Here is a 15,898-nt window from a genome sequence, read left to right on the forward strand (position 1 = left end):
TCGGCCGCGGAGTCTTCTCTGATTGGTCAAAGGCCGCGTTGCGGGCGCGCCATTGTTTTGTTATGGCGCCTCCTATGCTCGTCAGGCGATAGCCAAGGGCGAAGGCCCAGTCAGGATTTGCTCAAGTTCAGTGGTTAGACCAGTGTTTCTCAACCTTGACAATTTTAAGGCATGTGGACTTCAATTCCCAGAATTCCACAGCCAGCAATGCTGGCTGTGGAATTCTGGGAGTTGAAGTCCACATGCCTTAAAATTGTCAAGGTTGAGAAACACTGAGTTAGACTTATATACCGCTTCACAGGCTTTACTGCCCTCTCTAACCTGTTTACAAGTATCATATTGTCCCCAACTGAGTCCTCATTAAGAAGCACATTACTCATTAATGAATTAACCATTAACACACACTCATTAAGAAACACCAAGCGAGTTGCATATTTGTTACTGCAGTTTTAAACATCTCCAGTCACTCATGAAGCGTTCATTTGTCCCAGCCCAAAAACCCTGCAAGGCTTTACCATATCAATTTAGTATCTTCCACTGCTCTCCGTATAGATCTTATAGCTGGATTCCCACCTTTTAAAACAGGATACATTTATGGTTTCTGGAAAAACTCCAAGTGGACCACATTACATGGATTAGCAGGCAGACTCCATGCAGCCGACTGTGGGAAGTCAGCCCCCCAGAGAAGGAAATATTAAAAAGGGCAGAAAAATATATTTCCTCCAAGGATCTTAAAGAAGCAGGAAAGCATGCCCAGTTTTCTTAATAGCCCCAGGTCTCTTCCCCAAGCAGAAACCAGCTCTATAGAGATGCAGATGTAAATCCAGGGAGCTAGGAGATTAAGAAGACAAAGACCTAAAATCTACATACCCCATCCAAACTCTAAGAGTCATCAGCCCCAGGGAAGCAGGATATGACCTTTGGACATAATAAGATTGACCCATCACCATCAGAATACCAGAAAGGCACACTCAGACTCAGGTCAAAATTCATGCCACAGGAACAACTCCAAACAAAAGGCTCCAAAAGGTATAAAAACCTACTCCCTACATGTGTCCAGCCCTTTTTTTTTTTTTAACTTCTCTTGCTGCCAGAACCATCTTTCTGTCTGGCTCTCCTCTCCAATAAACTACAACCTTCTTCCCAAAGCAGTTGCCATGTTTATTCCCAGCTTGTATGAACCACGATGAAGACCTTTCTTCCAACAACAGCTGGATTCCCACATTTTAAAACAGTATGCATTTATGGTTTCTGGAAAAAGTCCCAAGTGGACCACATTATACGGATTAGCAGGCAGACTCCATGCAGCCAACCTTTAAGAGTGACATCTCTCTTCCCTTCTGTTCCTGATTAAGAAATGGGGGTTCTTGCAAACTTCTCCCCACTTCTGCGCCTATGGGATAGATCCAAAGATTGGAAAGCACTGATCTGCTTCATCCTTTTTCTTTAAACACTGATTTTTTAGGGGAAAAGTTGCGTTACTGGATGTTCAGCTTGTTGTTGTAAAGTCGTGTCCGACCCATCGTGACCCCATAGACAACGTTCCTCCAGGCCTTCCTGTCCTCTACTATCTTCTGGAATCCATTTAAGCTCACACCTACTGCTTCAATGACTCCATCCAGCCACCTCATTCTCTATCGTCCCCTTCTTCTATTGCCCTCAGTCTTTCCTAGCATTAGGCTTGTGGGAAGTTACCCCAGAGAAGGAAATATTAAAAAGGCAGAAAGAAAAATATTGTTCACCAAAAGGATTTTTAAAAACATTTTTTGAAAAGCAGAAACCAAACCTGGCCTCATCTCTTTGCCCAAAGCAGTAGCTAGTCTTATACATATGCAGATGTGGAACCATCAGGAAGTTTGGAGCCAGGGATCTCAAGACAAAAGAAGCTCTTAAGAGTCATAAGCCCCATCACCTGGGAAGCAGGATATGATAATGGGATTAAACCACAGATATCAAGGCCTAGAAAAACACTCAGAAATAGCCTCAAAGTTCATGCCACAGGAACAGGAAACTACTCCAAGCAGGGCTGGGAGGGGGTATAAAAAGGCCTTCTACCCATGTGCTCTCTCTCTTTTTTTCTCCTCTGCTGCTTATCTGTCTTCTGCAATAAACTGTAACCTTCTTCCCAAAGCAGTCGCCATGTTTGCTTATTTATTCCCGGCTTGGATGAACCAGGATGAAGACTTACTTCTAACAGGCTCTTCTCCATGTTCAGCTAAAGAAGGAGAAAACCTCAATTTGTCCTCATGTGCTACGTCAGTCAGGCAGACCCTTAATCTCAAGTACAAGTAGCTAGTCCTCGACTTACAGCCACAATTGAATCCAAACTACTTTGCTAAGCAAAGTAGTTGAGTTTTGCCTCATTAAAATTACCAGTGTAATTTCAGTCACTAAATGGATGGTTGTAAGTCAGGGACTGCTTGTGTGTTCTTTACAGACAAATTCTGATCGTGTGACCAAGGGGATGCTGCAAATGGTGTGGAAAACGATCAAAAGTCACTTTTTTCAGTGCCGTTGCAACTGTGAGCAGTCACTAAGTGAACTTTGTAAGCTCTAACCTGTATTAGAAATGTGCAGACAAGCTCCCGTAATCAGGAACAAGCAAAATACCACAAAAGCCATTGGTTATTAATACAAAAAAAAAAAGGAACTCAGCGTTTGCACAGCATTCTAAACAAAATAACCAACTATACCAGACATTTTAGTTTGGTGCGTGCTATGGATCTGGGCTGCCTGATTACTTCTGCAGCATTTTGCAATCCCAGAAAATTATTGACAACAACAATAATAATAATATAATAATGCATCATTGTAGCGGCATGACAAAGTAGCAACAATGGTGCATTGGAAGATCTGCAAGAAATATAATTTGCCTGCAAGCAAGAACTGGTGGGATCATAAAACAGAGAAAGTCATAGAAAATCATAAAATTAAACTGCTCTGGGACTTCAGAATTCAGACAGACAAGCACCTGCAACATAACACCCCGGACTTAACAATTGTCGATGAGAAAGACGAAAAACTCTGGATAGTGGACGTGGCAGTGCCTGGAGACAGCAGAATAGATGAGAAAGAACTGGAGAAGATAACAAAATACAAAGACCTACAAATAGAAATAGAAAGACTGTGGCAAAGGCAAGCAAGGGTAGTACCAATAGTAATAGGCGCCTTGGGTGCAATCCCAAAACAACTGGAGCACCACTTGAACACCATTGGCATTGACAAATTCACCATTAGTCAATTGCAAAAGGCGGCCTTACTAGGAACTGCTTCCATCCTGCGACGAGATCTGTAATACCATCAAACATCCACATCTGCCTATCCCAGGTCCTTGATAAGGACTCAATAGGTAGACAAAAATGCTAAATCCAGTCTGAACATCTGGCTGTGCAATGATCAATAATAATAATAAAGTTGGAAGGGACCTTGGAGGTCTTCTAGTCCAACCCCCTGCTCAGGCAGGAACCCTACACCATTTAAGACAAATGGCTGTCCAGTCTCTTCTTAAAAACTTCCAGTGTTGGAGCATTCACCGCTTCTGGAGGCAGGTTGTTCCACTGGTTAATTCTTCTAACTGTCAGGAAGTTTCTCTTAGTTCTAGGTTATTTATTCTCGGATTAATCATAGTAAATATGTCATGCAAGACAGCTAGCAAGTAGCTGAGTGGGACCTCCTACTTTCCACTGAGCTAATTAGAAAAAAATTAGGTTACTGCCCGAAAAAAGGATTTCCAAAAGCATAATTTACGTAGCAGGGAATTATATTCTTTTTGAAACGATTAGGTTGAAATTGGAAGACATGTTTTGGTCCACATGGAAATATAAATCCATCACCTGCTTGTGACTCATTTATTTGTTTGCTGAATTTAGAGAGTGCTGCAACTTGAAACTCAGGGTGCTTCCTAACACTTATAATGCATAGCAATAAAATGGCTGTGGCAAATTATATTCAAAGGAAGCTGAATTAAAATTTAAAGCACACAACACTGACACAATTAGTCCGTCAAGAATAAATTGGTTTTAAGGAATTCCTGGAAGGTTAGTTGATGGAGTTGATTGAAGAGGTACGTGGTCTTCGGTGCTCTCTGAGCTTGGTTGTTTCCTTGCAGACATTTCATAACCCAAGTAGGTAACATCTTCAGTGCTAGAAGGGAATGGGATTTGTGGAATGGAAGAACGGGGAGGAGAGGGAGCAGGAGGAGGACTGTGGGGTCTTGATGCTCTCTGTAGATGTTTCATGACCCAACTAGGTAATATCATCAGTGCTAGAAGGGAATAGGGATTGTGGAGTGGAAGAAGGGGAGGAGGAGGAGGACTGAAGGGTCCTTGATGCTCTCAGATGTTTCATCATTCAACTAGGTAACATCATTAGTACAAGAAGGGAGGGAGGTTGCTCTCTGTATACAATCAGAATAGAGCTGGAAGGGACCTTGGAGGTCTCCTAGTCCAATCCCTTGCTCAAGCAGGAGACTCTATACCATTTCAGACAGGTGGCTGTCCAGTCTTTTCTTAAAAACCTCCCGTGATGAAGCACTCACAACTTGTGAAGGCAAGCTGTTCCACCAGTTAATTGTCCTGTCAGGACGTTTCTCCATAGTTCTAGGTTGTTTCTCTCCTTTATTAGTTTCTATCCATTGTTTCTTGTCTTGCCTTCTGGTGCTTTGGAAGATAAGTTGACCCCCTCTTCTTTGTGGCAGCCCGTCAAATACTGGAATACTGCTATTGGGTCTCCCCTAGTCCTTCTTTTCTCTAGACTAGCCAAACCCAAATTCTTGGGTTCTTTATATGTTTTTGTCTCCAGGCCCTTAATCATCTTAGTTGCTCTTCTTTGCACTTTTTCCCAAAGTCTCAACATCTTTTTGTAATGTAGTGACCACAACTGGATGCAGTATTCCAAGTGTGGCCTTACTGAGGCAGTACTAATAATACTTCACGTAATTTTGATTCTATGCCTGTTTATACAACCAAGGATTGTATTAGCTTCTTTTGGCTGCCGCCACACACTGCTGACTCATGTGTGATCGTCCACTAGGACTCCAAGGTCCTTCTCACAGTTACTGGTTTTGAGTCAGTTTTTGCCTAACCTGTACTTGTATCTTTGGCTTTTCCTGCCTAGGTGTAAAACCTTGTTTTTTTCCACATTAAATTTCATTTTGTTAAATAGGGCCCATTTTTCAAGACTGTCAAGATGTTTTTGGATCCTGAGCTTGTCTTCTGGGGTGTTGGCTATTCCTGCCAGCTTAGTGTCATCTGCAGATTTGATGAGTTTCCCTTCTATTCCCTCATCTAAGTCATTGATGAAGATATTGAAGAGTACTGGGCCTAAGACGGAACCTTGTGGTACCCCACTGCTTACTTCCCTCCATGTAGATGTAGTAGTATTAAGGACGATTCGTTGAATACGGTTTGTTAGCCAGTTACAAATCTATTTGGTGGTGATGCTGTCTATCCCACATTTTTCTAGTTTACCAAGAATTAGGTTGTGGTTTACTTTGTCAAATGCCTTGCTGATGTTTAAGTATACCATGTCCACAGAATTTCGCTGGTGTACTAATTTTGTCAAAGAATGAAATAACATTGGTTTGGCACGATCTGTGCTGGCTACTAGTTATAACTTTATTTGTTTCTAGATGTTTGCAGATCTGTTTTGTATTTTTTCCAGTATCTTCCCAGGTATTGATGTCAGGTTGATTGGTCTGTAGTTTCCTGGGTCTGATTTTCCCCCCTTTTTTGAAGATGAGAACCACATCAGCTTCTACCAGCTCCTCTGGTAGTTTCCTAATGTTCCAGGATTTTTGAAAGATACAGTACAGTGATTCTGAGATAACATCTGCCAACCCCATGAGAACTTTGGGATGTTATCCATCAGGTCCCAGTGATTTATATTGAAGATCAGACAGGTATTCTCTTACCATTTTCTTGGTTATCTTAATTTTTATTTCTAGTCTGTCTTTTACAGTTATGTTTTTGGTAGGTTGGGCTATAGTTTATTTTTGCACGAAGATTGATGGAAAGAATGAGTTAAGCAGCTCTACTTTCTCTCTACTGCCTGTTACTTCCTTGCCATCTTTTCTCTTTGGTGGACCAATTGTTTCCTTCACTTTTTTCTTGTTATTTATATGTTTTTAAATTATCTTTGACATTTGTTGTCAATCTTTGTTCATTCTGAGACTTTGCTTTCCTGACTTCATCTTTGCAGATTCGGGCTATCTGCTGATATTCTGCCTTAGTTATGCGTCCCTCTTTCCCTTTTTTGTACTTATCCTTTTCGTCTTCCAGTTTATCAGAGAGCTCTTTGTGCAACCATGCTGTTTTTTTCTCGGATTTCTTGTTTTTCTACAAACGGCTTGTCAGTATTGATGGAAGTGTTCTTTGTGTTTCCTTGAATATGGTGCCATTTAATGCTTGATTGTTTGTCTGAGTTAGTCATTCCTTGATGGGTTGTCATTTACTGCTTGATTGTTGATTTGTTGGTATTAAACCTGATGTTAATCCCTGATTAGCTGACAGTTGATTGTTGGCAAGAAGCTGTTTTGGTCTTTTTGTTTAAATTTGTTTAAATTTAAAAGGATTAGGAACCTCCACAACTCATCCTGTCCAACGTTTTGTTTGTTTGTTGGGTGCCTTCATGTCAGTTTTGACTCCTAGCAATTATCTGAACAAATCCCGTCAGTTTTCTTGGCAAGTTTTCAGAAGTGCTGTACCCCAGCTTTCTTCTTCCATGGCTGAAAGTAATGGACTGGCACAAGATCACACAGTTAGCTTTGGGCCTCAGGTGGGATGCCAACCCCAATCTCCCTACTCTGAGTCCACTATTACAGGTGGTCCTTAATTTACAACCGTTCATTTAGTGACCGTTCAAAGTTACAACACTGAAAAAAGTGACTTATGACCATTTTTCACATTAACGACCGTTGCAGCATCCCCAGGGTCAAGTGACCAAAATGTGGATGCTGGGGATACTGCAACGTAAGTGTGAAAAATGGTAATAAATCACTTTTTCAGTGATGGTGTAAATTTGAATGGTCATTAAACAAAACAGTTGTAAATCAAGGACTACCTGTATATTAATATCTTTATATTAACCAATATAATGAATAAATATAATAAATATAATAAATATAATAATAATAATAATAGTAGTAGTAGTAGTAGTAGTAGTAATAATAATAATAATAATAATAATAATAATAATAATAATAAAGTTGGAAGGGACCTTGGAGGTCATTGAGTCCAACCCCCTGCTCAGGCAGGAACCCTACACCATTTCAGACAAATGGCTGTCCAGTCTTTTCTTAAAAACTTCCAGTGTTGGAGCATTCACCGCTTCTGGAGGCAGGTTGTTCCACTGGTTAATTGTTCTCACTGTCAGAAAGTTTCTCCTTAATTCTAGGTTGCTTCTCTCCTTGATTAGTTTCCATCCGTTGCTTCTTGTCCTGCCTTCAGGTGCTTTGGAGAATAGCTTGACTCCCTCTTCTTTGGGGCAGCCCCTGAGATATCAGAAAACCGCTATCATGTCCCCCCTCCTCCTTCTCTTCATTAAACTAGACATACCCAATTCCAGCAGCCGTTCCTTATATGCTTTAGCCTCCAGTCCCCTAATCATCTTTGTTGCTCTTCTCTGTACTCTTTCTAGTCTCAACATCTTTTTTACATCGTGGTGGCCAAAACTGGATGCAGTATTCCAAGTGTGGCCTTACCAAGGCATTGTAAAGCGGTATTAACATTTCATGTGATCTTGATTCTATCCCTCTGTTAATGCAGCCCAGCACTATGTTGGCCTTTTTGGCAGCTGCAGCACACTGCTGGCTCCTATTTTAAGTGATTGTCCATTGGGACTCTGAGGTCCCTCTCACAGTTGCTACTATTGAGCAAGGTAACCCCTATACTGTATATATACAATATACAATACAATAATAATTAATATTATTTTCAATCCCCAAACCCAACCAGTTTTTCCCCCAATCAGGGGAAAAAAGAAACCCCAAAGGAGTTTTCCCCAGCGCCTTGTAGAAAGGTTGGACCACATTTCCCATCATCCCCTGCGAGCGATGGGCGTTCCCCCGCCGGCAACGCCACTCCGGCTAAAGAACACGCCCCCTTCCTCCCCGGCTCTCCCAGCTCTTATTGGCCCCGTCCTTCCGCGTCGCGTGACCGAGGTGGTGACGCAGCGCGGCGCCGTTGGAAGGCGGAGGCGGAAGAGGCGGGGCGCGGTTGGAACGGAGAGACAAGATGGCGTCGCCCCATTACCGAGGCGCGTCTGGAGGAGGGAGCCGGTGGGCCGTCGCCGTCGTCGGTCGCGAGTTATAACTCGGTGACGCCGCGCGGGGCGAGGAGGAGGAGGAGGAGGAAGAGCCGCCGCAGGGTCCGAGGCAGAGCCGCCGAAGTGAGTAGGCCTCAGCCGCGGCCTTCCTTCGCTTCTCGGGCGGCGCTGAGGTGAAAGGCCGTTTTCTCCTCAGGGAAGGGGGAGCGCGGAGTCTGCGCAGGCGCAGTGCACCGGGGGTGTGGGACGCCGCCTTGCTCGTCGCCCGGGGTCGTGAGAATCCTGCTCCTCCGGCTTTTCCTTCGGCCCAGCCTTGCCGGAGCGCCCGGCGAGGCTCCCTCGGCCGTTCGCCGGCCCCCTGGATCCGCCCTCCGCGTTGAGATTGGACTCCCCCGGCCCTTGAATGGGCCTCCTGCCTCCCTCTCGGCCCGTCGCAGCCGGATCCGCCCCGCTGAGAAGGTGGCTCCCCTTTGCCCGAGCCGTATTTGGGGGTGAGGGTGGGGGGCTGCCCGGCCTTCTGCTTCGGGAAAAAAAAAAGGTTTGGGCGACCGTGGGGAGTTTCTAAAGCCTGAGCTTGGCGTGTGTGTATGGGGGGGGGGGGCTAGGCCAGTGTTGCTCAACCTTGACCATTTTAAGGCATGTGGACTTCAACTCCCAGAATTCCACAGCCAGCCTTGCTGGCTGTGGAATTCTGGGAGTTGAAGTCCACATGCCTTAAAATGGTCAAAGGTTGAGCAACACTGGCCTAGGCAGAGAAGCGGGCAGGTTACTTCCTGGTTTGTGGTTGCTGCTTACTGAAAGGGTTGAGTGGCCTGATTGGGGGCAGGATCCGCCTTGTCTCACCCCCCCCACCCCACAATAGCTGGTCTTAAAGAGGCCCCTGGCTTGGATCTGGCTTGGTGCTGGTGGGTGACAATAGCGATCTACAGAGGGTTATGTGGCTTGCAGGGCCTGGGAATCGGGAAACGGATAGTACGCTTAGGATCAGCCATGAATGTTATTAACAAAAAGGGAATGCAGTACTCCTAGCTCAGGCTTGGAATGTGCAGTCCTTGGTGCTCTCTGAGCTTGGTGGTTTTCTTGCAGACGTTTGGTGACCCAGCTAGGTAGCATCATCAGGGTTAGAAAGGGTTTGTGGAGAGGAGGAGGGGGGAGATGGGAGGAGGAGGAGGAGGAGGACTGAAGGGTCCTTGGTGCTCTCTGCGTTTGGTGGTTTTCTTGCAGATGTTTCATGACCTGACTAGGTAGCATCATCAGTGCTAGAAGGGAGTGAGGTGTGTGGAGAGGAGGAGGAGGAATGTGGGGTCCATGGTGCTCTCTGAGCTTGGTTGTTTTCTTGCAGACATTTTATGACCCAACTAGGTAACCTCATCAGTGCTAGAAGGGAGGAGGAGGCCTTGTTGCTCTTTGAACTTGGTTGTTTTCTTTCAGTCATTTGATGACCCAACTAGGTAACATCTTCAGTGCGAGAAGGAAGTAGGGTTTGTTCTCTGTTTATATACAAGAGGTTTGCCTGGTCAGCAAATTTATATACAAGTATTTAGCCCTTCCATGCCTGGGGGATATCAAGTTGGAAAACCATTTTGACCATATCAAGTTGGAAAATCATTTTGACCAATACAAGAGAATCTTTGTAGATCAGAGTTGAACTATGGGGTCCTTGGTGCTCTCTAAGCTTGGTGGTTTTCTTACAGACGTTTCATGATCCAACTAGGGAATGTCATCAGTGCTAGAAGGGATTTGATCCTTGTTTATGCAGATCAAGATACTTGACTTAAGACCTCAATTGAGCCCAAACTTTCTGTTGCTAAGTGAGACATTTGTTAAGTGAGTTTTGCTCCATTTTACGACCTTTCTTGCCACAATTGTTAAGTTAATAACTGCAGTTGTTAAGATAGTAACACGGTTGTTAATTGAATCTGGCTTCCCTATTGATTTTGCTTATCAGAAGGTCGCAAAAGGGGATCACCTCAGGACACTGCGACCATCATAAATATGAGTCAGTTGCCAAGCATCTGAATTTTGATTACCTGATCATGGCGATGCTGGAACGTCCATAAGTGTGAAAAATGGTCTTAAGTCACTTTTTTCACTGCTGTTGTAACTTCAAATGGCCACTAAATGAACTCTTGTAAGTCGAGGACTACCTGTACTGTATATAAACAGAGAACAAAGCCTATTCTCTTCTAGCATTGATGATGTTACTTAGTTGGGCACTGAAAGAGTTGTAAGAAAATAACCAAGCTCAGAGAGCATCAAGTAGTGTTATAGTCTGAAATTTTACTTATTAAGCCACATAGTTTGGACTAGATGAATCCGGGTTTTATATTGATTACATTCTGTGATTGGTATGCCTGTCTGTGGGTTATAAGTAAGGTGCTATCTGCTCGACAATTGAGTGCCCTTTCCCCCCACTCTAAAAAATTCAGTACTTTAGTATAACTTCTGCAAGAATAAACATGTTTTTGTTGTGGTAGCTACTAGGCCTGTGTGTCTGCAGAAATAACATTCATGTTTTTGCTGAGGTCTTGAATAATACAATAACAATCTTTTTGTGTGTATGGCTATACATTCATATTTACTTGGTCAGTTGTGATACCCCCCCCCAATATACTTTATATATAGGAAGGGCTCTATAAATATTTGTACATGCTTTTACCTGTGAGCCGCCCTGAGTCCCTCGGGAGAAGGGCGGGGTATAAATTAGAGTAATAAATAAATTAGAGTAATAATAAATAAATTGAAGGATAGAAAACTTATTTTCATAGTAAGGTTACTACTTCTTTGTTCTTGAATGAAATCTCTTCATCATGCCAGGGTCCGGTGGCTTAATTGTAGTCCTATCTTTGAGGACAGGAAGGCCTGGAGGAACGTCGTCCATGGGGTCGCGATGGCTGGACACGACTTCGCAACTAACAACAACATTCTATACAATAATGAAAAACTGGGTTTTAATTAGAGGTTAGCCCTTTCTGAATTGGGAAGATTACTCTTCACCATTCTTAAATAAATACAAGCTTCCTGTTATCTTGGAAGTATTTTGCTAGACAAAACTGGTCTTTTTTCCTTGAAATAATCACAACTGGTATAAGGGTATGCATCTGTCTCACACACTGAGATTCTGATCTATAACCAGTAGAGATGGAAAACTCTTGTATAATTTGTATAGTGTGGGTTATAAGGGTAGTTAATTGCATATTCATATATTGTACTCTTCTTTTTTCTTACTGTTTTGGGATGGGCACCAGTAAGGAACTGGATTCAGTCAGTCACTGCTGATCATTGAGTCACCTAATTTTGTTTTATGAATCATCATTGATTAATTTGGTGTTCTACTCTTCACGGACTTGGGGGTTACGTTTTCACACAGAATTACCTGTTAAATATATTTTATGCCTATTTTTGTTTAAATGTTGTATTGACTAAGGAAATTTAAAATGTTATGGGTTTTTTGGGGGAAAAAAATGACAGGTACTACACAGCCTACAACTACGGCAGCATTTAAGCCTAATGATCCTTGTGATGTAAAATGGGTATGAAGATGGAGAACTTTCAGTTTGGGTTTGCAGAAGACAACTGGGCAAACAAAGAGGACCAAAGCATTCATTTTCAAAAGATTCTTGCAAAATAAACAATTAATACAGGACAGTTAACATACAGTATTCCATGAAATATTGGAAGAATATAGGAAATGTTGACCTTAAAAACTGGCATAATAAATACCTTGAATGCATAAAGATGAATTCTGTTGTTTAAATTCAGAGGTGAAAAATCTTGCTGTCTTGTGACAGATTTCAGGAACTGTCATGAAAGCTTTTAAATGTTATAATTTATCTGTGGAATGATCCTTGGAAAAGTTAGAAATTAGAGGGGGATATTCATATTATAATATAATTATAATATAATATGAATATTGGAATATGAATAGTACATTCCTTTCGACGTATGTCTGACTGATTTTATTCAGTCCTTCAGTTATTGAGTAGCTGCAGTTAAGATATTTAAATTTTCCTAAACAACTTGAGCATGAACACTTTTTATAGTACCATACATTATTTCCAATGTAGAAGTGTCTGCATTAACATGCTTCAGTTCCATTTGACTTTTCTGGTTTACATTGCTGCTCACACGTTTATATATTTTCTGAATAAATAAATATGCTGCCTGCCCTCTTAATTATTTTGGACACCCCATAGATAAAAACATCTATATAAATAAGTGTGCTTTTAGGTTTCTGCTAAAGTTTTATTTGCTTGAAACTGCCCTTTAAGCCATAGTCCACAAACGTATATGTAATACAATATGTTTAAAGTACAGGTAGTTTTGGACTTATAACTATATTTGGGATTTACAATTACATTTGGGACCAGAATGCCAGTTGTTGAGTGAAGCAGTTGTTAAGCGAGATGTCACATGACTGACTGACTGACCAGTTATCACAAGTCTGGCATTCCTCATTACAGTTTTTAAGTAATCTTGCATATTATTAAGCAGACAGATACTCAGGTACGGAATGGGAATTGCCTCAGGGAAGTGGGGGAGACCTGCCACAGACAATTTTGGAATGTCTCTCCAAGCTGAAAATCTTCCCTGTTGAAAACAGGATTTTCAGCCTTTGACAAGAGAGCTGCTTTTGTGTGGTCTACACTGGAACTTCAGTGTAGACCACTTAGTGGTAGACCACTCAGTGTAGACCACTCAGACATCCTGCACTCCTTATTTATTGTGCTGCCTTTCTGTTCAGCAGCTTAAAATGCTACTTGGATTTCAACTCCCTCTGGCCTCTGTGGCTAGCTGAATTCCCTGCTAAAGGGAATTCAGCTCTACACCTGCTTGGATTTCAGCAGAAAACTCTTCAGCCAGAGCTGAAAGAGGCCTTTGACAAAATCCAATACAGGCACAGAGTTCTTTCAACCAGCCCCCAGAGGCAAGAGGGAGTCCTCTCTGCAGGCAGCAGCTGCTTGCAACTTTTCCTGCCTGCTTCCCCTATGACTTTCTGGGGAAACCTGGCAGAGAAAATTGCAAAACGTGATCACATGATTGCAGGGCACTTGGCTACCTATGGCAAGTGGGAATAGATTGCCAAGCACTCGGATCACAATCATGAGGTGTTTGTGTGTAATGTTTTGTAATAGCTGGAAGTTCCTTACGGGCCATAAAGCACCTTTTCTGAGGCTGTCTTTAATTTGAACTATGGTTAAGTAAAGTCGGAAGGCAAGGCCTGTCTTTATTGCACAAGACCTTGTTGTCGCAGCTGGAATGATTTTTTATTTTTTTCTGTTGGTTAGAATGGGAAAACTAGACTTCCAAGATGCTTACTAGAAGAGATTTAAGAGACTTAAAAAGGTAGATTGTGTAACAGTTGAACACACAACAGGTTTTGGAAGTTTGTGATAAATTCTCACTCTGTTACGTAAGCCGACCAGCAAATATCACGGGGTTTACCAAACGGAAGTTTGTTCTCAGTACAAATTTGCTAGGGTAAGCATTAATCAGTACTACTTTGTCACCTAGTAGTCATTCTCAGTCATGAAGATTTCTGAAGACAGATATGATGCCAGATCTGACTGTAACTTTCCAGGAAAGTTAAGATTGCTAATTAGCAGTGTCAAAGTATTTTCAATTTGAATTTGAAACACTTAACTTTAAACGCGAAAAAGAATGTTTTGATCCTTTTGGAAACGTCTTATACTGAAAATAGTATTTTGAGCTTCAACTTCTTCCAAAATGATCTACCGGTAAGTATGCTGTCTTGAGATGAAAAAAATTATTTTTACATTCAAAATGGGCTGTTTCCCACACTCTGTGCCGTTTTGGAAAATAATAATAATAACAATAATTAAGTGGCCTTGCTAGGAACTGCTTCCATCCTGCGACGATATCTGTAGTACCATCAAACATCCACATCTGCCTATCCCAGGTCTTTGGTAAGAACTCAATAGGTAGACAAAAATACCAAATCCAGTCTGAACATCTGGCTGACTGTGCGATGATCAACAATATAATAATGTATTTGCCACCTATTTCTCTGTGGCACTACTCTAGGCAGCTCGCAACCATAAAAAAATGAAGAAATAAAAGTTTAAACAAGCAAAAGTAGAATAATAGAATAATAAAATAAACAATGCTGTGATTATGGACTGAGTCATTGCTGCCAAGGTTTTCCCCTGGTATTCCAGTTATAAAATGGATAATTTTGTGAAGTATTTTCTTAAAAGGGCAGAGGTTTCCTTTCTGTATTTTTTTTTTAAATTCTAGGCTTTTAGCCTTGCATGAAAGATGTTGTAACAGTTTGTCATGTTTGTGGGGATTAAGGATTGTTCAGCATTATGTTCTTGCTGGTTAGCCCAACTTTTTATCTTCACCTTTTAATGGGGATAAAGATCACAGTATTTTACGTTCCCACATTTATCATAATAACATATGTTACACTAATTCAGTTGCTTAAGGTTAATATCAGATTGGCTAACTCACCCTTCTCATTTGCAGTTTGACTGCAACAGATTTTTTACCTTTTTTTTTATCTGAAGCATCCCAGTTCAGATTTTTTTCCCTCTTTCATATAATTGGCACAGTTCCCAATGTTGTACTCTATGTAGATAGAATTGCTTGTATGCTCTTTTTAATAGTAAGTGTTTTCAGGAGCAGCTGTTTAATGCTGTGTAAATAAGAGATTCTTACACCCACTGAGAAATAAATGTGGCTAAACATGGATACTGGTTTCAGTTATTTGCTCTTTTAATATGAAAGAACATGGCAAAATAGTACAAAGTTGAAACACCAAATTATTCAATTATTTCTCATTGGCAATTGTTTAGCTAGCCAAGTAGAATCCAGTTATCCCTTTGGTCCTTGGTTCAAGTCTGTGAGTGTAAATGCATGTGGACCGTATCAGAGAAGTTAAATTCCTTGAGCATGATTTTCTTGTATCTTTTTTGAACATACACACACCCATACCCCTGTATGTTCATAAAATATTATTTACTTATAGTACAGTGTCATTTCTGTTCAGTCCTGTAATCACAGCATGGTAATGGTAATAATATAGTTACCAGACACTGAGGGGCTAAGGTGTACGATGGGATAAAGCTACATTTTAATGAGCTGGAAAATAGTTGCATAGGTTAGAAAATTGATTTTATTACAGATTGTCTAGCCTAATTTTCCTGTGGTAACTTTTTATCAAGACAGTGTAGTAAGACTACAGTTGAGCCCCAAATTATTGTTGCTAAGCAGGACAGTTGTTAAGTGAGTTTTGTCCCGTTTTACGACCTTTTTGCCATAGGTGTTAACTGCACTTAAGTCAGTAACCCGGTTGTTAATTGAATCTGGCTTCCACGTTGAGTTTGCTTGTCAGAAGGTCCCAAAAGATGATCATGTGACCCCATAAATATGAATCAGTTGCCGAGCGTCTGAATTTTGATCACATGACTGCAAAGGTCATGTGAAAAACTTATCATAAATCTTTTTTTCAGTGTTGTAATTTTGAACAGTCAACAAATGTTTGTAAGTCAAGGACTACCTGTATCTTGGGGAGAATTGCTGTTACCCAAGTTTATCTCTGTCTCATCTTATACTAAACAGTAAAAAGGCAGGATTATTTTGAGTTCCTTTCTCACACTTCATTCAACCTCTG

General features: G+C 41.5%; 1 protein-coding gene across 1 annotated transcript in view; it reads left to right on the forward strand.

The window, feature by feature from the left end:
* Positions 1-8,367: 8,367 nt before the first annotated feature.
* Positions 8,368-15,898, forward strand: part of UBAP1 (ubiquitin associated protein 1) — a 34,091-nt gene continuing 26,560 nt past the window's right edge. Inside the window, exon 1 of the mRNA XM_015824046.1 lies at positions 8,368-8,385. The gene's annotated coding sequence lies outside the window, so the exon portion shown is untranslated. The remainder of the gene's footprint in view (positions 8,386-15,898) is intronic.

This window comes from Protobothrops mucrosquamatus, unplaced genomic scaffold, assembly GCF_001527695.2.
Source record: "Protobothrops mucrosquamatus isolate PMUCROS unplaced genomic scaffold, P.Mucros_1.0 scaffold2095, whole genome shotgun sequence".
Lineage (NCBI taxonomy): Eukaryota > Metazoa > Chordata > Lepidosauria > Squamata > Viperidae > Protobothrops > Protobothrops mucrosquamatus.